The 26,542-nt window shown below is 50.4% G+C and overlaps 1 protein-coding gene across 1 annotated transcript in view; it reads right to left on the bottom strand.

Annotated features, from left to right (window-relative positions):
- Positions 1-26,542, bottom strand: part of SLC6A6 (solute carrier family 6 member 6) — a 265,923-nt gene that overhangs the window by 172,042 nt on the left and 67,339 nt on the right. Inside the window, exon 3 of the mRNA XM_030849523.3 lies at positions 15,369-15,446. The gene's annotated coding sequence lies outside the window, so the exon portion shown is untranslated. The remainder of the gene's footprint in view (positions 1-15,368; positions 15,447-26,542) is intronic.

Raw genomic sequence — 26,542 nt, 5'->3', positions numbered from 1 at the left:
GCTCCCTAGCCCCTTCCACCATGTGAGGACACAACGAGAGGTCTGAGACCTGGAAGAGGGCCCTCACTCGACCGTGCTGGCACCTTGATCTTGGACTTTCAGCCTCCAGAACTGTGAGCAATACATTTCTGCTGCTTATAAGCCACTTGGACTATGGTATTTTGTTATAGCAGCCAGAACAGATTAAGACACTGGGTTTTATAGTAAACCCAGCTCCGGAACACAGGATCCTCATTGGTAAAGTGGGGATTATGATAATAAAAGTACCTGTGTTATGAACAAATTATTATATGCAAAGCACTTAGATCCATTTCTGGTAATATAGTAGGTGCTTATTAAACATTCGCTGGATGAACGACTGATGAAAGAGACCTGTAAACTGTAAAGTAAATGCCATTCAAGTTCTTTAGTCCAGTTAACAGTTGGCATAAGCCAGACCAATTCACTGAAGCCCTTGCATAGCAGATTTGTCAAAACCTGGTTTTAAGAAGAGAAGTAACTTTATGTACAGCAGCAGCTAGGGCTGGGGCTCTCCCAGGGGGTGGGGCTGGGAGCATCCCAAGGATGTGGTTATTTAGCCTCCATTCACAGCCTCAGGGATGAGGATCCCACTGCATCTGGGGGCTCCTCCCACACGTGACTCCCACATCTGCTCCCTGTGGCCCCCTCTGCCGTCAAAGAGAAGAGGGCCCAGCCCAACAGGCAGAGGTTCCGAAAGATGAGAAAGATGGAGGCTCAAGTCACACTAACCTTGAGAACAGAAAGAATGAGAAGTTTTAAGTTCTCTGTAGGACAAGCAAGGGAATCAAGAAAGAACATAGGAGGTCATCTAGTGGAATGGAGAGAAACGGACAAAAAGAGCATCAGTCCCTGGGGGAGAGAGGGAAGTGTGCGGGCTGGAGGAGCAGCTCTCTTCACTCTCCCCCCAGACATTGTTCCTGCGCCAACAGCTATTCACTAGACACCTGTGCTTTGGGATACAGCAGTGAGCAAGGCAGACAAAACCCTCTGCTCTCAAGCAGCTTAGATTTTGGTGATGGAGACAGAAAATAAACAAGTGAGCAAAGCAATAAAGCAATAAAGACATGCAGAAAATGAAGACAGAGTGAGGTTGTAGGAGGCGCCAGGGGCTACTTTACACTGAGGGGCAAAATGCGTGCTGAGACCTGACCAGTGAGAAGGAGCCGATCCTGGGAAGATGAAGGAAGAGCACGCCGGGCAGAGGAACAGCGAGTGCGGAGGCCCTGAGGTGGCCGTGGCCTGGCATGTTGAGGGAAGACGTGGAGTGGAGGCAGCTGGGGGAGACTGGCGGGGGTGGGGGCGGGCATGGGCGCAAGCTTAGCCTGGAGGGCAGGGAGTCAGGTATGCAGGATTTTTTTAGCCAGGATATTGACTGATTTTTGTTTTAAATATATAGGATTTCAAAGAAAATACCGCATTCTACTGTTCAGATGGCCTGGTACTTAAAGTGGTGCTGGGAGAGAAATCAAGCATTTATAGAGCACCCACTGTGATCCAGACTCTGGCACAGGGTCCTTCATGGCCATTTTTTCCATTTGCCTCTTAAATGGCGATGGAGCCACCTGATTTCCATTTTTCAGCTGATCCAACCGCAGCCCAGAGAGGTGACATGATTCATCCTGTGTGCGAGAGCTGGAGGGTGGCTGACCCCTAGTCTGGCCCATGTTTTACTAGAACACAGTTTCACAGCCCTTCCTAAAATGGGTGTGAATTCTTTAACGTTAATAAAGTGATCTGTCTGCACTTTATTATCTCCTGTGCTACATGAATGTTATCACCTCTTTTCAATGGCCTGGGAAATATTTCTGAGACCTTGAATGACTAGTCACAGCTCTGTAGCTGCCTTTTATCCTTGGTTTCCAGCGTCTTCCCTCTGAGCAGGATCGCTGTGACCTGAACTCCGAGTTTAGATCCAGCCAGCACCAGTGGAAAGTAGAGGCCGCTTGCCCATCCACTGCCTTTGTGCAAATCAGAAAAAGGCTCCCTTTGCTCAAGACACTTGACTTCCAGCTTCCAGAAAAGCGTTGTAATAACAATTCTGTTAGAGCATCCTTTGAGGCCACCTGTTAAAAACTGTCCTCATACATATGTGACTCTGTGCTCTCTTTGATGTGAGAGGTGCGCACTTAGCGGCGGTGCCCTTGTGCAATGCACAACCTGAGTGACGGGGGAGGGGGGGCGGCAGTTCTCCAGGCCCCTGCAGAAAGCTCTGAGCCCCAGAGAAAGGAGATCCGTTTGCAAGTGGCCACACTTAACTACACATATGAACATGGCTGTAGCCCAGGGGTGACCACGACTGTCCAGGTTTTTCTAGAACTGCCCCGCCCATCAGGACATTGGGTTCTGGTTCACCTGTCATCACCACTCTGTCCACCCCGAGTGTCACACTTCCCCCACCCTGGCCACTGCCTCTGTACCTGCTGCGGGTGTGAAATGTCCCGGCAGCCCTGGCTTCCCACACATTCTCCCGGCACCAGGAGATGAGGCCCCTGAGCTGCCCCCTGCAAAGAAGCCCCAGCTCGCCTGTGGGCACCCTGGGGCTCCAACACTCACTGGGCCCCCTTGTAGCTAGCACCACCTCCAAACGACATGGCTCATCTTTGAAGCCTTTCAGCTCCTAAATTTAGAAGCGTGGATTAAATCCAAATAAATGGAGAGTTATGTAACTTCACATCCCTCTCTGCTGTCCCTCCCCTTGGAATAATCAGGCTTAATCGGCTAATGATGGGGCCCTGAATGCAGCCCCAATCCTCGGAGAAGTTATTAGGCTTATATAAGAAGTGACATTGGCCTGGTGTATCATGAGGCTTTAAAGTACATTCTCTCTCTCACTCTGTCTTTCCTCTCTCAATCTCTCCCCGTCACCCACGCATTCTAACACACACACACACACTCCCCCAAGCATGTCCATCAAATACTGAAGCTGCTTAGCTAGTCTGGGATCAAATGCATGCAAGCTGAGAGGTTTTACTCATCAGGTGGTTCAAATATATCACCTAAAAATAAATCACCTCAATCCGTAATGACAGCTAATCCAGGAAAGGAGGAAGCACTTAGCCATAAAATTATAGACTATTTAAGGGAAAAGGGAGGTGCAAGGAGGGAGATCTGAGAACTTCCTAATCATCCAAACTGTCCAGCAATAGAATGGCAAGCCCAGGTAAGTAGTGAGCTCCCTGTCACTGGAAGGGAGTAAGCAGAAGTTAGGGATATTGGACAAGGATTTCACCAATGAGTAGATTCTGAACGGTAACTGACACGTATACAGAACCTTTAAACAAGTTATGTGCCAGGAATTGTGCTCTATAGGCATTATAAGAGGGATGGCAAATGGTTTCATCTCAAATGCCAAATCTTCTCTATTGGGAGTAGCTACCTGGAGCTCTGGACACAGAGCAAGATTCTGAGGCTCAGTGAGAAAGAATTTTCTTGATCATTTTGCAACGTTTTCCTCGGTGGAAAGGAGAAAACTGATGTTTTAATCAATTAGTAATGTCTGCCATGTGTGCAAAGGAAGAGAACAGAAGGTGCTATTTGCCAATGATGTATCTTGTGCTTTATCCATCCCTTTACAGATAAGGAAACTGAGATGCAGAGGTTCACAGCTGGTAAGTGGCAGAATCAAGATTTGGACCCAGAGGCTCCAGAGTCTATGCTTGCCTGCCTCTCAGCAATGGGAGGAATGGGCCCGGGGCTGAACATGCACCACCAGCCAGCAATGTACCCTTGTTCCCAAAGGACACAGGCATTTGAGTTTGCAGCCTCTAAGTTGTGGGCTCAAGGAGGGCATCTTCTGGGTCGGCAGGCTGCGAGGAGGAGGCACGTGGGCTACTCCCTGACCCCGGATGGACCCTCCACACCCAGCACCCATCTCTGACCCCCAGCATTACTGGAGATGATGAGGAAACTGAGGCCCCCAAGGGTGGGCATCTGTCCTCCTCAGACCCTGAGCCTGGTGGTACATCAGAACCCAATGGTCCTGGCCAGGGAACACATTCTACAGCAAACACAGTGCAGGAAACCCAAGGGGATAAAGGGGCCATGGCAGGGACCCAGCAGGCAGGATGTGCCTCTTGGCCCAGCTTGCCACGGGAGCTGGCTTCTCAGCCCAGCCTGCACCATGCCAGCTCCCCGAGGACATTAGCACCGTGCCATGAGCCTCTGGATTGGGTTTCATGGTGGCCCCCAGTCTCAAGTTGAAATTGCCCCTTCCCAGCCACGAGGCCCCCCATACCTGTCCCCCACTACTTCAGTCCTCAGACTGTGGCTACCTGGCCAGCTGCCATCGTGGGTACTTCTCCTCTCCCTGCAGGCCACTTTCAACAATCCCTCACTCCCCTCTCATCACTCCTCCATCCTTCCTGTCCCAGGGGCCTCTCTCTCCAGCCCTATTTTTCAGCTTCTGTCCCTACCACTTCCTGTCGGGGGGAGGGGGACATCTTTTTACCCAAATCCTTGCTAAGAAACAAAGCCACGTGACAACAGAGAAGGTTTCAAATGGGGCCATGCCAAGACCTGATGCATGGGAAGTCCTAGAACAAGGAGGAGAGCGTGGTGTGGGGCTGGTTGCAGTCCCAACTGCTGGCGCTCTCCTTGTGTGCAGATGTGGGACTGAGAGAACAAAGGCAAGGCACACACATGAAGGCCACTCAGGACCTTGGCCAGGACCTTGAAGTTGCATAAGCCCAAGGGCGTGGCTGCTTTTGTGTTCTGTGCAGATGGTGTCCTGGGACTGTGCAGGCAGGAGAGGGGTCATGGCCCCGGAGGCCGGGAATGGAGACCGGTGTCCCCTCCCTTGCTGACATCTCACCTTGGATCCTCTTCAAAGTGGTCAGAGTTTTACAGACTCTACAGAAGTGCCCCCGCCTTTAAGATAAACCCCCAAGGCTCATCCATGGGAGATAAGTCGGGGGGTGAAGTTTCTGGTTACAAAGGGTAGACCCTGAACGGCTGCTCTGGTTCAAGGACTTGAGCCCTTCTGCATGGCTCATCAACGGGGAGCTGCCTGAAAAGTCACCGAGACTGGTCATCCCCAAATACTTGGCATCAGGTCGCTTTTTGCAAACAACTTCTTTCTTGGAACCCCAGGCCATGAGACAAGTAAGAAACGTGAGGTATCGAGGTGGGATGGGCCCGCGACCCCTCCAAAGTCACTGGCAACATTGTGTGTGTGTGTGAGTGTGTCTGCGAGTGCTCTCTAGGTGGGAGGCCCGAGTTATCGTGATTCTTCAAGGGCTACTTGCCCCAGGAAGGGTTAAGAAGGCCTGGAAGCACCCGCTGACAGTCTAGGATACTGTGATTGTCACATCTATTTTTGTCACCTGTTTGCCTTGCTAGCTTCGTGTTGCTCCAGCTGACATTTAAATGAGTTTGCATTTGCAGAGCCCACACCAACTGGTGCTGTGCGTGCTGTGGGTGTGGGGGACGCAGGGGAGGGCCCAAACCCAACAGATGGAAGGGGAGTGGATGCTGGAGATTAAAATGTGGTCCCAGACCATCAGGAGCTGCAGGGAGCATCTGAAATGCTTTAAAGGGAGAAACCGAGGTGCCACAGAAAGAGCCAGAATGTAAATAGGATGGCCCCACTCCAGCTTCTTGTTCTCTGATGTGCTGTGTAGACTTGGATAAGATGCTTTCCCTCTCTGTTTTCACCAGGCATGAGGACCATGTGTCCCGAAATGTGAAGCACACAACATGGCCTTAGATGACATCAGTGCACACGCAGAGAGTGATTCTTTTCTGACTCCCGTTGAACCCTCCTTTCTGATTACGTGCAGGGAGGAAGGCTTGGTGCGGTGCTGGGCATCTGGCACCCTTCGCTAAACCCTGCAGACCTCCCTGGCAATGACTTGGCTGGCCTGGCGCCCTGGGCAGCCTCAGTGTCGGGTTGGATTGTGATGCGCGTGGTTTTCTGGGCACTGCCGCGTTCTACTTGTGCACAGTGTTCCAGTGCCCTTTCCAGCAGAGATATGAATGAAGTCTTCGAAATTTTTTAATGACCTTAAGTAAAGAATGAATAAATGACAACTGAACACAAAATATTAAGAAAATGATTGTACAGGAGCGACGGGGGTATGACAAAAATGTGGAGTTGGGATGAGAATGGCCAAAGCTATGGAGACAGAGCAAGCAGATCTCCTGGGTTCTCAGAAGCTCTGTCACGCTGGACCCCATCCACCCTGACCCCTGCAGAGGGTCCTGCTGGCCCCGGTTCTGCCAACGACTCCGGAGCAGTGGGGGGCTCTGCGCAAAGGTCTGGGTGGTGACAAGGAGACAAATGGCCTTCAGGTGAGTATCTGAAACTGGGGCACATACCTGCCTTGGGTACCAGGATCTGGTCTGTGCAGTTTGTGAAGACCTGAAAACTGAGGACAATGAAAATCCGCTTCTGTGTAGTTTAAGACATTTCCCATTACAAAGGCAGTGTGGCTTTATTGTGGTAGGGAATGCAAATGTCACAGACATTGTGGGTGATGTCCCTGGGACCCAGGTACCTGAGAGGCCCCAGCCCAGTAGCGGCCAAGACTGGACTCTGTGTCAGGCCATCTGGTATGAGTCCTGCGCTACCCACATGACCTTCGGGCGTGCCCTCGTATTAGCTAGGACTCTGGCCTGCAAGCAACAGAAGAGGCTCAGCTGATTCCAGCCAAAGATACGGGGCCTTCTTGGAAGGACAGGAGGTCACTCTTGGAATCAAAGTCTCAAAATCAGCGGGGCTCAGGTGAGGGGGCCTAGGGGCAAGGACCTGCAGACAGAGTCTTCAAGGAGAAGACGTGTCACAGGACTCAAGAGTCAGAATCCCCCGAGAGAGAGTCTGACTCGCCAAGCCTGGGTCACGTGCCCAGGTCCTAGAGGAGAACAGGGCACCTGACTGACAGTCTTGACCAGACAGCCAATGCTGAGGCTGTGGAAACTGGGGTGCCCCTCCCAGAAAAAGGGGTAAAGAATGCTAGGCAGGCAAGGAAAGCACGCATCCGCTCTGCTACCATGCTGTCGCGTGCCTCAGTCTTCTCCTCTGCGAACAGGCGTAAAAATGTTCCGGCCCTTTGAGGGTGGTTGGGGGAGTTAAATGATGTCACCGTGCGGGGCCTGCTCGCAGTAACTAACAGCCCATAAATGTCAGTGATGGGCTTTTTTACTGTTTGTTATAAGAGGACACAGAGACAAGCCACTGTCAGCCAGATGTGAGCCTAACAGATGCCACATGCTCCTTTCGGTTACAGCCAGGGGCCCTGGAGCTGGCAGGCGTGCGTTCAAGTCCTGGCTCCACCACCAAGTCGCTGTGCGGCCCCAGGCAAGTGACCTCAGCCCTCTGAGCCACAGTGGTCACATCCGGCTACCTGCTGCTTCCTGGGCACAAACCAGTGTCTGCAGGGCAGACGGCAGCATGCCAGGCCCAGGGGCTTGGGGCAGGTGGGCGCCTTCTCTGGGAGGCTGTGTTCCTGCCCTGGAGTGGGACTGCTGGGCCCTCACAGGGCAGCAGCCACGGGGGGCAGAAGCAGTCCCCCCAGAACCACATTTTCCCACCAAGGATGGCTCTGACCATGGGCCCGAATCCCCAGTATCTAAAGCTGGCGACTCAGCCAGGGCTGCCAGGCCTGCTGCTTCCCGTGGGCATGGAGGCAGGGACTTTCCCCTCTATCTGGGCTGCCTTGCACACAAGCAACCACTATGGAGCATCTGCTGTGGTCTCCACAGCTTCATCCTCCTGCCATAGACTCTGGATCTGGATTGCTGGGGTCAAACCCCACCGCACTGCTTACAGTTCACATGACCTCAGGCAAGTCACTTCAGCTCTCTGCACCTTACTTGATGTTCTATCTGTAAAATGAGGAAATAATAGTTCCTTTCTCCTGGTGTGACTATGAGGGTTAAATGAGATACATTTGTAAAGCACTTAGAACAGGGCCTGGCAGTAAAAACATACCACGAAGTGTTAGCTGTTGTCAGCATCGTCTTTGCTACCACTTCCAGCATCCCTTGACAGGTGGGTGTAGCCCTTTGGGGTTATGGGGTAACTATTATTATTATTATCACTATTATTGTTTTTGGCCACACCACATGGCTTACAGGATCTTAGTTCCCTGACCAGGGATTGAACCTGGGCCCTTGGCAGTGAAAGCACCGAGTCCTAACCACTGGACCAGCAGGGAATTCCCTGGGGTAACTTTAAAGGGCACAAAGACACACCTGGCTTTAAGGACCTTAGTTTTGTCTTTAATGTGTCTCTAATTTGTCTCTAATGTGTCTCTAATCTGTCTCTAATGTGTATTGAGCACTTGCTGTGTGTGGGCACCGTGCTGAGCTCTCTGCATGGATTGTTTCGGCTCAGCACTGTGAAAGAGGTACTATTATGATTGTTCCTGTATCTCACATGAGGAAACCCAGCCACAGAGAGGTTAAGTAACCCACTTCCCATGTGCACCAGCAGGGCTCACGGGTGCAGGCAATGAGGCCAAGACTGGCCATTGTAGGATGAAAAGGAATTTATGGGAAGGATGTCAGGTACTCATGGAATCTTTAGGAAGACTGGAGGAAAAGGCTTAGAAACAGGAAAAAGGCTGGACAGAGAAAGTGGAAGGGGCGACAACTGGACCTGTGCCACAGCTGGACCATCTCAGCCACCACTACCTGTGTGAGGGATTGCTCCATTGCCCCTGCATCTTGGCACCTGTCACTAAAAATTCAGCCTGTGATCTGGCTTCCAGAGCCAGCGTTCAGTGCCTGGTGGAGGCTGCCCGTGCACATGTTATAAAGCATCGGTCCCCAACCTTTTTGGCACCAGGCACCGGTTTCGTGGAAGACAATTTTTCCATGGACGGGTGGTGGGGGGCCTGGGGTGGGGTGGTTCAGGCGGTAATGCGAGCGATGGAGAGCGGTGGGGAGCAGCACACGAAGCTTCACTTGCTTGCCCGCCGCTCACCTCCTGCTGTGCGGCCCAGTTCCTAACAGGCCGCGGACCGCTACAGCCTGGGGGTTGGGGACCCCTGTTATAAAGGATCCAAGGCCAAGTCCAAGGCAGCAGGATTGATTAGAAAGCCGTGCTCCGTGCTATGCATCTGCCACCCATTGCCAAGTGGCTGGTTCAGAGTTGAGAGGCCCTGGTTCCAATTCAGAGTTTGCCAACTGCTACTGTGTGACCTCGGGCAGTCTCCTGGCCCCAGGTCCCCGGGGTCCAGGTGTGGTCAGATGGCAGGGATCAGCCTCCTGGACCAAAACATATCCTGCAATGGCTTGTCAGGCTGCCAGAAAGTCCACCATTAGCCACACTGGGTAAAGGCATCAGCGATCCTAACACAGCAAGTACTCAGCAGATATTCTCTGTTAATACGAAGGACTGGGCTCAAGAGACTAGAGTCTCAGGCCTCCGTCCAGCCGAGCTGTAACCAACACGGAAAGTGCTCACACTTTTACCTCCCAACGCCCTTCACCTTCCCCCACAGGCAGCCCCTGGCTCTGCTCCTCGTGCCTTCCACATCCACACCCACATCCGTCCTGTCAGCCACCACCCCACACGCTTCATGCCTCTTTCCACACACACCCCTAGTGCCAGCCCACCACTGCCCCACATGAAGGGCACCCCTCCAGGCCTTCACCCACGGGGTGCTGGCCGGGCCAGTTTCCCTCTGCGAATGGATTCACTTTCGAGACTTCCCTCCCTCCCCGAGCCTGTAGCTCCCTTTGCATCACTCAGGTTTCAAACCCAGAACGTGGGTTTCCTTTACTTCCAGTCCCCAGAAGGCAGGACCAGTCTGATGATCTCTGCAGGGAGCACACCAGCAGCCCCCATCCCTCCGCAGTCACTAACACGGAATTAAAGGAACCCACCCTCACTCCACCCACTCACCTGGCCCCTCCCCTTGCCCCTCACGTCCTCCCCAGGCTCAGACCCCTCAGCCCACACTACAATCCCCACCCCAGCCCCAGAACTGCCTTAAGGGGAGGACCAAGCAGCTCTTGGGTAATCGTGGCTGATCCTAGCTTCCGGGCACAGATTGTTTCCCAGAACCTCAGAGTTGGGAAGAACTCCCAGATGCTCCCAGGCCAGTGGTTCCCATGGGAATTCCCTGAGGCACTGGTTACAATGCAGGTTCTCAGCCCCCTCTCCATGCTCCCACACCCTCCACGAGCCAGCACCTCTGGGTCAGGGCCCAGGCAGGAATCTGCACGTAAACCTGTGCCCCAGGTGATGCTTGGCAGACTGAGCAAACTCAGACCTCTCCAAAATCACTTCTATAGGACCCTCCCCCAGGGGACATCTGGGTTGGGCACCTCGGTGTCTACTATGGGGGCCAGGGAGGTAGGAAACTTTTATTTTCCACTTTAGATCCTTCTGTACTGTTTTAGTATTTTACCATGAGTATTTATTGGGTCTATATATATATATATTTTTTTTTTTTTTTTCGGTACGCGGGCCTCTCACTGTTGTGGCCTCTCCTGTTGCGGAGCACAGGCTCCGGACGCGCAGGCTCAGCGGCCATGGCTCACGGGCCCAGCCGCTCCGCGGCATGTGGGATCTTCCCAGACCGGGGCACGAACCCGTGTCCCCTGCATCGGCAGGCGGACTCTCAACCACTGCGCCACCAGGGAAGCCCGAGTCTATAATTTTTTAAAAAACAAACAAATTATAGGGCGAACATTTTCAATGAAAGTCTCTCAAGATATCTCCAGAGGCCCAGTGGCAATGGGCCAGCTTGGCTTAAAGCTCGCTCAGCGGTGTTGGGTGGCCGGGAGGAGAAAGAGTCAGGGAGTCCTTGGCCTGAATCCCACTCCACCATTTCCCGGCTGTGTGCCCTGGGGCAAGTTGCTTTCCCTCTCTGATGCTCAGCTTCCCCTCTAAAGAATTTGGATAATTACCCTCCCCCTTATGGGTCTCTACTGCGTATTCAGAGGGCCAGGGGAGTGAGGGCACCTGTGAGTGAGCACGTAGAGTGGACGCTCACTGGTGACTGGGGCATTCTCCAAGGTTCTTGCTGGGGAAGACGGGACCCTCCCCATCCCACCCACACTGGAGGGTGATCTGGAAATGCCACACAGGTGAGCTCTTGGGTTTGGGTCTCTGTCCCTTGACCTTCCCGTCCTAGCAATGAGCTGAGAATCCCCTGCTCCAGCTAGTAGCCTCCCTGGCCAGCAGCTTCTGTCACTACAGGCCACCCCCGTGGGGATCTAAGGGCCAAGGACTCTGACTCAGTCCCTCCCTGGGCCCAGCCTCAGCTTCTCCCTCCACTCTGCATTCTACCCCAGAAATACCCAGCAGCTCCTAGCTCCCCACACAGTGCAGGTGCATGTGCATGTGCACGTGCAGTCTCACATCTCTGGGCCTGTGTCCACCCTGGGCCCTTGCTTAGCACATCCTTCACCCTCCTCACTGCCATTTTTCTAGTGGAAATCCTTCCAGACTGTGCTGAAGCATCCTGTCCTTCTTGAATACTTCGCATGACCCCCTTCACCCCGTCCCATACAGCCCAGCCCCAGCTTGACCAGCTGTGCCCTCCTCTGCAAACCCGCCCTACGCTTAACTACTCCAGTTCTGTTCCCGGCCCACACTGAATCACAGCGTGTCTGGGTCTGGCTCTACCCCCTCACCACCTTGGGCAAACCAGCTCTACGAACTTGAACTTCTCCATCTGCCAAATGGCCATATACCTGCTCCCTCTCAGAGCTGCTGCGAGGATTCCAAACAAGGCCAAGGTCCCTGATGCGTGGTAGGTGTCTAATAAATGGTGGCTGAAAATGCCAGCTCTGGGCCAGGGTTGCACCCTGGTTGGTGAGCTTGTGTGAGAGGGTGGTGCGGGGCTGGTGGGGACAGCCACCTCCTCCCACCTGCCCCTACCCAAGCCAGCCGTGGGGTCAGCAGAATCCCCTTCCTCCCTGCTCCACCCCTGGGCCTCTGCTGTCCAGCACAGCCAGCCCAAGGATTCCAACTCCCAGGGACGCCTCCCACTATGACCTCTGAAGCTGACCCCTAATGTAGCTCTCTGGGCGACTCAAGCAGGGCAGCCCTCACTCAACCTTTACACCAGAGGTGAGTGGATGCCCCAGGTGTGACCATTCACAGCCCAGATCCCCTGGCCCATTCACTGTACAGGGATGGCCAGGTGTCCCAAGCATGGTCAGTGACAACTCTTGGTGACACTTCTGCTGAAACGCTTGGGGGAAATATGCATTCTATCTCTGCTCGTCAAGTGCAGCCTGGAGCTGCTGGCGGCTACCTTCCCATCAACCAAGGTAAGGCTTCCTGAGAATGAAGCATCGCAGAGGAAACCAGAGTGAACCAAAGGGACAGTCCTGCTGTGCACCCAGGTGAATTATACGCCTCAATTTCTTCATCTGTCAGTAGGGGACATCGTTTGAGCACCTGGTTCCAGCCATACCTGAAACCCCAGGGCTTGCCAGTTATAGGAATTAATAAGTCCCTCTACCCTTTGACCAGGTCTTCTGTCGCAAGCAACAAACTGCAAGAGACTCAACTCATGCAATAGAGAAGCTGGACCATAAACCCAACTCTTTCACTGCCTGGTAGAAGGGCCCCAAGATGCTTCTCAGATGCTTGAGTCCTTCCCGCAACTCTTGGGAATGAAGGCTCACCTTGATAAAGATGTGGCCACTGTAATAGCTTCCCATGAAATCAACCACTTGGTGAAGAGGCGGTGAGGAATTTCTGGCAAGTGAAACGATGTAGATGCCCCGTGAGTTAATGAGGCCTGGGTGTTCTCGCTGACACCCCTGGGAGAACACAGCAGAGAAGAGATGCCAGAAAGAGCCGTTCTATTTCCAGGCTCTCGTGAAGGCAGTTTGGGAATTTCCTGGCCCAACAGCACCATACAAGGAAGGGGCTGTGTGCCCTCTGTGGTCTGGATGCCAACTGTGGGAGGGATTGGACAGGTGGAGGGAGCAGAAAAGTGCTCCAGGTAGAGGGCACAGTAGGTACAAAGAGACCCCTCCTCGATAACCACAGCAACCGCTGCCACCATCGCCACCACCACCACTGCTAAGTGGGCACTCTCCCAGCCAGGCTAAGTATTTCACAGGCACCATCTCACTTAGTTTTCACATCTGCTCTAGGAAGCAAATGCTATTGTCAGTCCTATTTACAAATGGAGAAACTGGGGCTCAGATAGGTTAAGTGACTCTCTCAAGGTCACACAGCCAGGAGCCAAGATTCAAATCAAGATTCTCTTGGTGGGGACACTGGCTTGCTTCTCCAACTGGTCCTCTCTGGGCCTCCCTTCCCTCGTCTCTGGGAGGGTGAGGGGTCCAGAAGGTCACGGAGAAAAAGACCAGGGGCAGCAGGAAGACTACAAACCTCGTGCTAAGATGCCACCCAGGCCAACACCCTCACACCCAGGCACTTTCCAGAGCCCCGAGCTGCCACATGCAAGCAGCTTCTCTCCCTGGTTTTGACTATACAGTTCCCTGTCCCCACCCTGTCCTTGGTCAAGCTTCAGACAGGCTTGTCCCTGGCACAGAACTGGGCACGCAGGAGGGAGATGGCCAGAGGGATCTCCCTTGGAATGGAGCAATTGGAAGGCCATGGTTTACAGCCAGCAGCAGGATGCAGCCTTCACAGAGGTTCCCATGACAACGTGGAACCGTCTGGTGGTTGTCTGTAGACAACCTACTGGGAGAGTCCAGCAGGGGCTGGATGACCATTTCGAGGGGAGGAAGACACCTGTTTGACGTCATGGACCTTACAGATGATAATAAAAGAGCTACCACTTCTTTTTTAAAAAAATTGAGAGATAATTGACACGCAACAATGTATTAGTTTCAGGTGTACAACCTAATGATTCGAGATGTGTGTATATTGGGAAATGATCGCTACAATAAGTCAACCTCCATCACCACATATAGTTACAATTTTTTTTCTTGTGATGAAAGTGTTTAAGGTCTACTCTCCTAGCATCTTTCAAATGTACAACACAGTATTATTAACTATAGTTAAGTACAGAGCTAACACTTCCATAGCACTCACTGAGCCTGGCACTGTTCTCAGTGCCTTCACGCATAGAAGAAATGCCCTCCACAGTCCTCTGAGGAGGTGCTGTGCTTATCCCCACTTCACAGAGGGGTACACTGAGCCCACACAGAGGGGGAGACGCAGGGCAGCAGGTCAGGAGCAAGGCGTGAGTGAGGGCTGGGCTGGGAGGGAGTCCCTACGTCCCACTGCCCACCCCATTCAGAAAGTGAAGGGTGGACTCCTCTCATCAATCAGTCCGGGAGCCTGGGAGGAAAGTGCCCACAGGAGAGGAACCAAACAGTCACAGGAAAGAAAACACAGGAAGCTCTTAAAGAGACAGCTAAACTAAAACCACACGGAGAACCACTCTTCACTCCTCAAACTGGTGAGGACCAAACAATCTGATAAAATCCTGCACTGGTAAGAGGTGGGGGGAACAGTAATCAGGCAGGCATCGTAGTGGGATGGCCGGGGAAAGATACCAGGATATTACAAATGCTCGAACCCTTTGACTAGCAACCCCACTTCCGGAAATTTATCCCGCAGGCATGTGAAGCCACAGCGTAAGAATTATGTCTGCTCACAATTATTTACCGCAGCACTGATGCATAGTACAAGTTTGGATGGCTAGGTCCCCACAGGGAATGGTTAAATAAATTATGCTTGATTTGTACATTGGCATACTTGCAGCCACAGAGACATACTGAGGAAGCTCTTTACATGTTGATACGGACACAGTAAGGTAAAGGCAAGGTGTCTAGACATGACAGCAAAGGCACTGTCCATAAAAAGATAAAAGGGATAAACTGGACCTCAGCAAAATGAAAGATGTGTGCTCTGCAAGAGACTTTGTTAAGAGGATGGAAAGACAAGCCTCAAACCAGGATAAAGTACTTTCGAAGCCCGTATCCCAAGAAGCACTCATATCTCGAGTAGACAGAGAACATTCTAAACCCAGGAGTAAGAAACCAAACAACTCAACTGGAAAATAGGCAAAAATTTTGAACAGAGTTCACCAAAGATGATAGATGGACAGCAAACAAGCACAAGAAAAGATGTTCCACGTCGCTATCCACTGGGGAAATGCAAAATAGGGCTCTGATGAGATAGCACTACAAACCTACTGAAATGGCTAAAATGAAAAAATACTAACAGTATCAAGGGCTGACAAGGACGCAGAGCAACTAGAACTCTCAAACATGCTGGCGGGAATGTAAGAAGGTACAGCAACCTGCAAAGTACACTGGCAGTTTCTTAGCCAGTTAAGCGTACACTTACCATACAACTCAGCAATTGCACTTCTGGGTATTTCTCCTAGAAAAACGAAGGCTTAGGCTCATGCAAAAACCAGTATATGAACGTTCGGATCAGCTCGATTTGTACTCACCAGAAACTGGAAGCAACCCAAATGTCCTTCAACAGGTGAATGAATAAACAAACTGTGGGGCATCCATTAAATGGAATACTACAAAGCAATAAAAAGGAATGAATTAGTGATAAGCAACAAATTAAACTGACCTCAAAGGCATTATGCTGAGCAAAAAATGCCAACCTCAGAAGGTTACACACTGTATGATTCCATTTTTATAACACTGTCAAAGTGACATAAATATAGTGATAACAGATCGGCAGTTGCTAGGGAATAGGGTTGGTAAAGGGTGTGATTATAGAGCATTAACATGAGGGAATTTCTTTGTGGTGATTGGAACAGTTCTAGATCCTCATGGTTACAACATTTATTCATGTGATAAAATTTTACAGAACTATGTACCAGAAAACAAAATAATTACTGCATGTAAAAACTGGTGAAATCCAAATAAGGTCTGATTTTGAGTTAACAATACTGCACCAATGTCAATTTCCTGGTTTTGACAATGCGCTATGATTATGTAAGATGTTATCAGTGGGAGGAGCTGGGGGAAGTGGGGGAAAGGTGCACGGGAACTCTCTGGACTATTTTTGCAACTTCTCGTGAGTCTTAAAGTATTTCAAAATAAAAAAAAATTTAAAGTAGTGTTGATTGGGGGCTACTTTGCTCAACTTGATTTTTTTTTGCTATAGAAAAATAATAACAAGGTAAAGAATGTGTGTGGAGAGAGTCCTATCCGTGTGATGTAAACGCAGGGTTCCTGTTGGTGACAGAATACTGTATTTCTGGAAACAGGTACAAGGGATTGGGAATACAGGAGCCACATGGGAGGGGACCAGACGGCAGGGGCACAGGTGTACGAGAGAGAGACCTGATTTTTCAATTTTCCCCTTGAAATGTTCGAATTTTGTACTGTAGGTGTCTATCATCTTTTAAAACTTTTTTACTTAAATTTTTGAAAGCTAAGAGTGAGACAGGAGCGATCTGTTTGCCTCTGAGAGCCTCAAAGGACAGTCCAGAAGGGAGGGGGCAGTGTCCTGCAGACCAAGACTTTATCAGGAGGGTAGTATTTTACTAAGCTCAAGGGAGGCTAGAAACACAAAAGAATAATTGACAGGGCAGGGAGGGCACTCAGCTCCAGTTGGCAGGGCTGGGAGGTGATGCCGCCTTCGTGTCCATGACAACCACGAATGGAGGTACCAAACACAGCAACCGTGACAGTGGACGCTCACCCAGCCCTCAGAGGAGCACTTCTCAGGGACAAACTCCCGTCCCCTCGCAGCAACATCATCGCATGGTGGGGTAGGGGGGGACGCAGAGGCCCAGGGGGGGAGTTTCTGTTCAGGGTCCCCCATGGAGTTTGCAGCTCTGTAGCACCCAGGACCTCCCTGCCCAAACCAGACTGATTTCCACTTGGTTCTCCTGACCAGAATCCACAGGGCAGATGCTGGGCCAGACCCTGTGCTGGGCCCTGGGGCGAGGAGGGGGAGGTTCCAGCTTGGAGGCCTCCTGGGCTGGTGGAGAGGAGACAGAGGTGTAGTGGAGTCGGCCAGGCAGCGTCCTGGCTCTGCACTTATTCTTGAGCCTGCTGGGGAAGGGCAGGCAGAGGACAAACAGCATGCCATGTGAAGGGGACCGTGAAAGAGTCTATGAGCAGGCCTGGCTGAGCCGGCAGGCCAGGTGGTCCCGGGTGGAACCCCAGCTCTGGCCGCAGCAGGGGGCTCTAGTGCCTCCTCACATCCTCCCCCACCTCCTCTCACAAGAGGAGCATGACCTCGCCCCCCTCCCAGGCCACTTCAGCCACCACAGGCACAGGCAGCAGACGCCTGGCTGACGCAGCTCCAGGAAGTCGTCCGTGTCAAAACCTGGGAGGGTCCAAATGTCCATCACCAGGTGAAGGGGAACCTGTGGCAGGCCATCCACGGAATATCACACAGCCACGAAGGAGACCAAGCTGCAGTTACGTGCAGTGATGACTCTCGAAGACTGAAGAGCAAAGGAAGCCGGGAAAAGAAAAGAACACACGCTGCACCATTCCACGTACAGGGTCTAAAAGGTGGCAAAACTAATCTATGTGGTTAGAAGTCAGGACCGTCGTGACCTCTGGGAAAGAGGGGAGAGGAAGGGACTGGGGGGCAGGGGTGAAGGGGAGAGAATTTCTGTCACACAGGTGTGCTCGTTTTGTGATGATTCATGCTTTTGTGTTCCATGAATGTTTCTGTGTGTATGTTAAACCAAAGGTTATAAAAAAAGAGGTTTACTTTAAAAACTAAAGGAAGGCAACCTAGATAATGGGAGAAAGTATTTGCAAATCATCTATATGATAAGGGGTTAATATCCAGTATATATAAAGAACTCCTACAACTCAACAACAACAAAAAACAAACAACCAGATTTTAAAAATGGTCAAAGGAGTTGAATAGACAACTCTCCAGAGAAGAAATTCAAATGGCCAAGAACTATTTGAAAAGATGCTCAACATTACTATTCATTAGGGAAATGCAAATCAACCTACAATGGCACACCACGTCATACCCATTAGTATGGCTACTAGAAAAACAGAACAACCGAAGAACAAAAAACCAGAAAGAAGCCATTGCTGGAAGGATGTGGAGCAATTGGAACATTTGTGCAGTGCTGGTAGGAACAGATAATGGTGTAGCTGCCGTGGAAAACAGGATGGCAGTTCCTTAAAAAACTAAAAATAGAATTATCATATGATCCAGCAATTCTACTTCTGGATATACATCCAAAAGAACTGAAAGCAGAGTCTTGAGGAGATATTTGTACACCCTTGTTCTTAGCAACATTACTCATAGCCAAAAAGCGGAAGCAACCCAAGGCTCCGTTGACGGATGAATGGATACAGAAAATGTGGTCTATCCGTACAATGGAATATTATTCAGCCTTCAAAGGGGAGGAATTCTGACACATGCTTACAACATGAATGAACCCCAAGGACATGGTGCGCAGTGAAATAAGCCAGTCACAAAAGGATAAATATTGCATGATCCCGCTTACATGAAGCCCATAGAACAGTCACATCCACAGAGACAGCGAGTAGATGGTGGTTCCCAGGGGGCTGCGGGAGGGGAATGGGGAGTTAGTGGTTAACGGGGACAGAGTTTTGGTTTGGGAAGATGAAAGGTTCTGAAGATGGATAGTGGTGATGGTTGCACAACAGTGTGAATGTTCTTAATGCCACTAAACTGCACACTCAGAAATGGTTAAAATGGTAAATTTTATGTTATATGTATTTTCCCACAGTTAAAAACAAACAAACAAGCAAACAAAAGGAATGCGGACTGGCCTCTAACTGGACCTGAGACTCGACCCTGCCGAGCCTGGGTCTCCTCACCTGGCAAGGGCATGTAGGCAGCGGCCGTGTCTGGGGGGTGGCGAGGGTCACAGGGCACACAGGCCAGCTCATCGGCGTGTGACTTAGTGAGGGGCCACAGATTTCTCAGGCACAGCCCCTGGCAGGAGGATCTGCATTCTTTCTATTCTGGACCCTTCTGACATAAGGCAAGAGCTGGGAGGTGGAAGCAGGGCCCTGCTGGGAGCAGGGGCATCACAAAGCAGATTTCTCGTCGCAGGTGTACCGTCCCCTGCAGGCTCCCTCAACGCTGTGCTGAGCGGGTGGGGATGGCCATAGGATGGTGGGCTGGACCCCTCCTTCTATTCTAGTCTCCCTGCCCTCTAGCTCCTCCGCCCCCTCCCCGCCCCCTCTTAGCAGCTGGATTGAGGTCCAGACACGCCTGTGAGCCTTGAGTCTCCAGCAGAAACTGTCCAGCCTCGGCCTCTTCATCTACATAATGCGGGTGATCAGAGCCCAGCCTCGGGGGCCACGCAGCTGTGAGGACAGGGCTGTGTCATGTGCTTTAGGGTGTGGACTCCAGGCCAGAATTCCTGGGATTAAATTCTGGCTCCGCAGTTCCCTGGCTGTGTGGCCTGGGGAAGTTACCTAACCTCTCTGTGCCTCAGTCTACTTATCTGAAAAATAGGGGTAACTCCAGGACAGACCTGGTAGGATTGTTGAGGATGCATTAATTAATACGCATAAGATTCTCATAGGAGTGCTGGCCCCTGGTAAGTACCCAGCAGATGTGTGCTGTTACTGTTATGTTTCAGGGAGGGAAGCTGGTGAGGTGATTTGTGTGAGGCTCACGGCCCGGGCCAGAGCTGATGCGCAGGTGTTTGCAGCATCCTGACCCAGCGTGCAAGCTCTTTCACCCACTGCCCCTATCTCAGGGACTGCAAGCAGTCCTGGTGCCAAGGGGTCTGGCGCACGTAGGACCTCAGGGCTTCCACTGGCTGTCCCCAGCTTCCCCAGGCCTGGCTCCCAGACCTCCCAGCCAGCCCAAGTCCATCTGGCCTGAGCCCTGCCCAGCCAAACCTGCCTGCAGAAGGACTCAGGCATCAGTGGGGAGCCACAGCCTGGGGGCTGAGTCGGAGGAATTGTGGTCAGGGGAGACTGGATGGCTGGGTGGGCAGAGGCCAATGCAAAGGCAGCCCTCTTCTCCCCACTCCCCAAAGCCCCAGCTCCACTATGTCTCCACTACATTTCCTGCGGCAAGCTACAGGGCCTCTCTGACCTTCAGGTTCCTCATCTGTCAGAGGTCTTTTGTGGGGAAAGCTGGTCTCCGCTCCCTTTGGTGTCAGCTGGGTCCACTTAACTGGGGGCCTGGAAGATCCATTTTCAAGACGAAGTGCATACAGCTGTTGGGGGAGCTCAGCGAGGGATGCGGGTGGGATCTTGGTTCTTCTCCGCGGTGCCTCTTCACAGGCTGCTTGGGCTTCCTTAGGGAAGAGTGGCTGCGTTCCGAGAGCCAGTGTCCCAGAAACTGGCACAGTGTCACTTCTGCCACATTCCATTGGTCAAGCAATAAAGCCCAAATTCAAGGGGGAGGAGGGTCTACGTTACACTATGTGTCTTGATGAAAGGGGTGTCAAAGAATTTGGGAGTCATGTCTTAGGACTGACAAGCTTAACCTCTGCAACAAGTCTTCAACAATGTGGGGTTCCAGATGCTGTAACAGGCAGCGGATAAATAAGTGGCCAAGGCAGCCATTGTGATTGCTAAAAACTACCTTGTCCTCTATGATGACACCAACCCAAATCAACAAGGGCCTGAGGCAGAGGCCCCAAAGTATTTGTTCAGGGGCTAAATCTGTTAATGTGCTTTATTTAGCCTGAAAAGAAAGATTTTCATGTAAAAAAAAATAATCAACATATTTTGATCAGTAGGTTTTAGTTTAAAAATCCAGATTTCTACAGCTGGGATGAAGTGAGAAAGTGGCATGGACATATATACACTACCAAATGTAAAATAGATAGCTAGTGGGAAGCAGCCACAAAGCACAGGGAGATCAGCTCGGTGCTTTGTGACCACCTAGAGGGGTGGGGTAGGGAGGGTGGGAGGGAGGCGCAAGAGGGAGGGGATATGGGGATATATGTAAACACATGGCTGATTCACTTTGTTATACAGTAGAAAATAACACACCATTGTAAAGCAATTATACTCCAATAAAGATGTTAAAAAGAAAAAAATCCAGATTTCTAGAAAAACAGTAAGATCTGGTAACATTGGGCCCTCATTCCCAGATGGCCTCACTAGGTGGGGTGAGGAATGACCGCTCTGGTAAATCCTCTGGTTTTCTGCCATCCCCCACATTTTGAACTGGCCCCTGTGGGCGTTGAGTTGGCAAAGTCTGGGTCACTAATTCTAAGACAGCAAAAGAGATTGGGGAATAATCACTCCATGGGGATTGTCAGTGAACAGGAGTATACAGCTGGGAGAAAAATGAGGGGTACCTATATGAAGCCCTTGGGAGATGTTCAGCTCTGTGGGGGGATAATCCTGAAAGGCTTCCCAGAGGAGTTGACACTGAGTTGAGTCTTGAAAGATGGGAAGGATTTGTAAATGTTCAGGACTCTAGAAGCTACTGAGCTTCACCTCCAGCGGACCTCTGAACATGGAGATCAGGAAGGACATAATAGCAAGGAGTTTTCCCTGGGTTCCCAATCTCTGCAGTCCCCAATCCAGTCACCTCATTTCCAGGTGGGAACAAAGAGCAAAAGTTGGAGCTCTAAGTAGGTAGTGACTTGAAGGACACCCAAAGACGCCAGGCCCTCCAGATACTGTCCTCACTGACTGGCCATACTGCCTCAAATTCCACTGTCAGCACCACCCTGGCGATTGCAACATTCTGTAGGAAGCACACGTTACTTGCGAGGGAGGACATGTGTTGACACATATCACTCATTTGCCTGTTACTATGACGGGGTATGGATTCATTAGCCCATCAGCTTAGCTAGCATAGAGAAGGAACTCCCGGGAAGGAGGCAGGATGAGTAAATGAGAGAAAAGCAAGAGCTGGTGTGAGGATGCCTGGGTGGGGCTCCGCTGTTGGAAGCCCTGAGCATCGTGGGGTACACAGGGATCCAGGTCACCAGGGAAGGGTGAGGCAGAAGGTAGGAGTAGAGGCTTCAGGGCCACCAATCAGCAGGGCTCCCTGCAAGTCACCCACCTCTCGTTTTAGACTGCTATTTCCTCCTCTGCCGAAGAAGAGAACTCAAGCAGACTCCTTCACACGAGGGTCCTGGGAGTCCAGGATCCCCTAAGTCTAATCTCCCAGGATTCTCATGGATTCCAAGAATTTTAAGAATACTTTATTAAACATTGTCTTTCCATGGTATTTTTGAAAACCAATCAAAGATACCGTGGTTCAAAGATTCTACTTCTAGGCTCCAAGAGTTTAAGATTTGATGTTTTCCAGGGTCTAAGCTTTTACATTCAGTCCTTGTAAGATTTTATGAGTCCATCATACTTTCTCATCTAGACCCATAGCTGGAATCCCATAATTTCAATGAAGTCAGTAATTTATTTGTGTGCTACCTGTACTGTGATTTTTCTTTAAACTTAAATTTTAAATTAAATATAAAAACTTTTCTTTTAATTTAACCTTATTCTAAATAATTATAGTATCTGTGAAATCATGGATCTGACATACAAACTGATATTCTTCTAAAAACATACCAGGGACTTCCCTGGTAGTCCCGTGGTTAAGACTTCGCCTTCCAATGCAGGAGGTGCGCGTTCCATCCCTAGTCAGGGAGCTAAGACCCCACATGCCTTGGGGCCAAAAAACCAAAACATAAAACAGAAATAACATTCTGCCAAATTCAATAAAGACTTAAAAAATGGTCCACATCAAAAAAATCTTAAAAAAAAAAAACCCAAAGAAGCTTTGGTAATGTAGGTCCTGGCACCCCCTCAAACCGTCTCAGGCACCACCAGCAATGTGGACACCACATTTCAGAAGACACTGTCCAAAGGGCCGGCCCCTCATTCCTGCAGGGAAGGAAGCATGGAAACATCCGTTTGCAAGTGGGCATCAGGTCACCCCTAGGGAAGTTCTTTTTTTTTTTTTTTTAATAAATTTATTTATTTTTGGCTGGGTTGGGTCTTTGTTGCTGTGCGTGGGCTTTCTCTAGTTGCAGTGAGTGAGGGCTACCCTTGGTTGTGGTGCGTGGGCTTCTCAATGTGGTGGCTTCTCTTTGTTGCCCAGCACAGGCTCTAGATGTGCGGGCTTCAGTAGTTGTGGCACGCAGGCTCAGTAGTTGTGTCTCTTGGGCTGTAGAGCGCAGGCTCAGTAGTTGCGGCGCATGGGCTTAGCTGCTCCGCGGCATATGGGATCTTCCCTGTCCAGGGCTCGAACACGTGTCCCCTGCATTGGTAGGCGGATTCTTAACCACTGCATCACCAGGGAAGTCCCACCCCTAGGGCAGTTCTTTGGGCACTGAGAATGTGAGGTCCACCAACCTGTGGGTCTCTGAGGAAGGCTGTGCAGTCCCGTTCTCGGTGGGGGTCAGAGTTGGGAGGTTGGGTGCCCTTCTCCTGAGCTCTCAGCCCTGAGACTGGAGTGGGCTGGAACCACAAGGGGATGCTATGCAACAGCACCATCTAGTGACCAAAATGCAAGACACCGAGGAGAGGAGCAGAGAGGGGACAGCTCTTGGACTTGAGAAAATTGTAGACGAGATAAAGGGGCAAAACACTGAGAAATAAAGCAATCTGGCAGCTGATCAAGTACTAAATGGGCAGTACAGAAACAACTTAAGTGTCCATCCGTGGATCACTGGTTAAAAAAAATCGTAGTACATTATACAGAATAGTATGCCAGCATTGCCAAGGATGCTATCAAGACATGTTATGGATATGGAAAGATACTCAGTTGAGTGGGGAAAAGAGCACTAATCCAAGCAACTCTATGCAACTTATGTAAATGTGAGTAGCAATCCACTTTGGGTCCATCCAGGAGAGAATGTCTGATACATCTTCCCCATGGCAGTAAACGTACCCCATCCACACAGCTGCTCAAGCCAGAAACTTGGCAATCGCCTCAGCCTCTCTCCCCCACCCTTACCCCCACTCCAATTCCCCTGCTCCTCTCCCTCTCCATGGCCACCACCTCGGGCAGAACCAGCATCACCTCTGCCTTCTCCACTCCACAGCCAAGAGAGCTGGCCCAAATGCCAGCTAGACCACGCTGCCCCCTGATTAATCCTCCAGCAGCTTCCCAACTCATGTAGAATACAAGCCGACCTCCTTGCCATGGCCCTCAGGCCTCTGCCAAGCTCCTCTCATAGCCCTGACCCTCTCTCACTCCATTCCTGCTCGCTGAGCTGCTGTTGCTTCCTCAAGCCCCCTCGAGTCATTGCATGTGCTGCTCCCCTACCCTGAAACACTCCTGGCTCTGCTCCTCTCCTGTCTACTTTCTACTCAAACTTCAGGCTTGGGCACAGTGTCACCTCCACAGAGGTAACGGGATTTCATCTTTGTACTTTCTGATTTGTTTGGGGAACAAGTATTATTGTGATATAATCAGAAGGAAGTCAAATTATATTCATTTAAAAATAAACTCAAATGCACAGACTACTGGCACACGGTGAGTTCAAAGAAGGGGGAGGTCTGTGTGGACTGGAAGGCTGGGGAAGGTTTCCAGGAAGGTGAGGATCGGAGGAATGGAAACATTAAGCACGGGAAAGAGGACAACATTCCAGAAAGGAAAACATGCGAACAAAGGCATAGTGGTGGGCAGGGGCAGCTGGAAGTGGCACCTAGGATTTTGTCTGCCTGGCACATTTAATTCTGGTTGCAAACCCTCTTCTCCTCTCAGGATCCACCCTTCCCACATTCTCAGACCATGTGTTTCCAGTGAGGCTGATTCTCAATATGGGCGTATGAATTGGTCTGAGCCAATGAGAGCCTTTCCTGGGATTTTTGCCTCATCTATTGAAAAGGGGAGTTGTCTTTGTATTGGAGCTACCAAGCTGGGAGGATGTATGCCAGATCTTCTCTGCCATTGCAAAGGAAGAGCTTGCCTGAGAATAAAGCCCATACAGGAGAAACCAGAGCCAAAGACAGAGGGGGTCACATTCCTGAGGACAATGTTTGAGCACCTGGATCCAGCCACACCTGAAGTCATTTCCCCCTAGAATTTTTAGATCTGTGAACCAATAAATTTACCCTCTTTTCAGGATTGGGCTAGTTTGCCATTTGTTTCTAGCACTTGTAAGCTAAAGATTTTTAACTTCCACACTTGTCTGGCTGGGACTAAGACTTGCTGTGGAAAACAGGGAGGGAGCCTGAGCAGAGGCAGCAGAAGCAACAAATGTGGTGGCCATTTTTTGGAGGCAAGGCTTTTATTCCCAGTGAATTGAGGCATCTAGTGTGGGAATTGGACAGTCTGAACATATGAGCCAAGCCAGAAATCTGAAACAACGATAGGCCTTCTCCCCTGACTGCCCACAGGCCACAATCTCTCTCATCTATCCAGAAATCCTTTGAAAGGATACCCAGGGACAGAAATGGCCTGGGGCAGCTCCCGTTCTTGGCTTCTTGTGGTTTTGGAAGGAAACTTTATAAGTCTTCCCAGACCGCATTGGGAAGGCCAAGAATCCACAAGACAACTGGGCAGGAGATGAAATGGTGAGGGTGGGATCATTTGATGCATTTTCCACTGCTCTCTCCCTGTTTGTGCATGGCCCGACCGCTCCAGAGGGCCTTTGGTCCCTGGCAGGGGGAATGCTGTGGGGGTGGAGGAGAGAGACACAGGCCCCTGGTTCCAGCCCAAATCGGGTTCCTCCTAAGAGCTGCATGAAGGCATGACACATGGGGACCCTGTGGGCCCTGGAAGGTAAGTACCAGTGTCGTGTGTCCCCCACAATGCTTGACAGAGTGCCTGGCACAGGGTTATACAAAAGGGACTAATTTCCCTTCAGAAAAAAGAGCCCAAGTCCTTACTGGGAGTGAGCAGGGCAGCAGCTCACAAGGACTAAGGTAGGCGAGCACGTGTCACTGCCCTGTCTCTGCAGAGGTTCCGCACTCCCCTGCCCTCCTGCAGCTGTCTCATCCGGCCCCCAGGAGGGCACCACTCCCTCTGAAACCTCTGGCCCGAGATCAGCCACAAAGCACTTCCCAGATTTTGAGAGCTGCAGCTGTAGCTGTGAGCTAAAATCAACAGATACAGAAAAATATTTGTTAAAATTCGATGCCTATTCATGATAAAAACTCTCAGAAAAAAGAGTATCAAAGAGAACTTCCTTAATCTGATAAAGGGTATCTGGTAAACACACAGACACATACCGACAGACAAACAGACACGTACACACACACTCACACACATGCACACACAGAGCTAACATCATCATTAATAGTGAAATATTGAATGCTCTTCTCCTAAGGATAGGATCAAGAAAAGGATGTCAACCACTAACATTTCTATTCAAGACTGTATGGCAGGACCCAGTCATTTCAATAAGGCACGAAAAATAATAAAACAAATAAGAATTGGAAAGGAAACAAACAAATTGTCATTGATGATATTACAGATGATATAACTGTACATGGAAAAAATACAAAATAATCTACAAAATATTAGAATGAATGAGCAAATCTAGCAAGGTTGCTGGATATAATAACATACAAAAATTAATTGAATTTCTATATACTAGCAACAATTAGAAAATGAGAAACTTTAAAAGTCATTTATAATAATACCAAAAATCATCAAATCTTATGAATAAATCTAATCAAAGACCCCTATGCAAGACCCCTATGCTAAAAACTACTAAACATTGCAGAGAAATTAAAGGACACCTAAATAAATTGAGGGCTATACCATGTT

The sequence above is a fragment of the Globicephala melas genome, chromosome 11, assembly GCF_963455315.2.
Source record: "Globicephala melas chromosome 11, mGloMel1.2, whole genome shotgun sequence".
Taxonomy (NCBI): domain Eukaryota; kingdom Metazoa; phylum Chordata; class Mammalia; order Artiodactyla; family Delphinidae; genus Globicephala; species Globicephala melas.
This window is presented reverse-complemented; position numbering and strand designations above follow the sequence as displayed.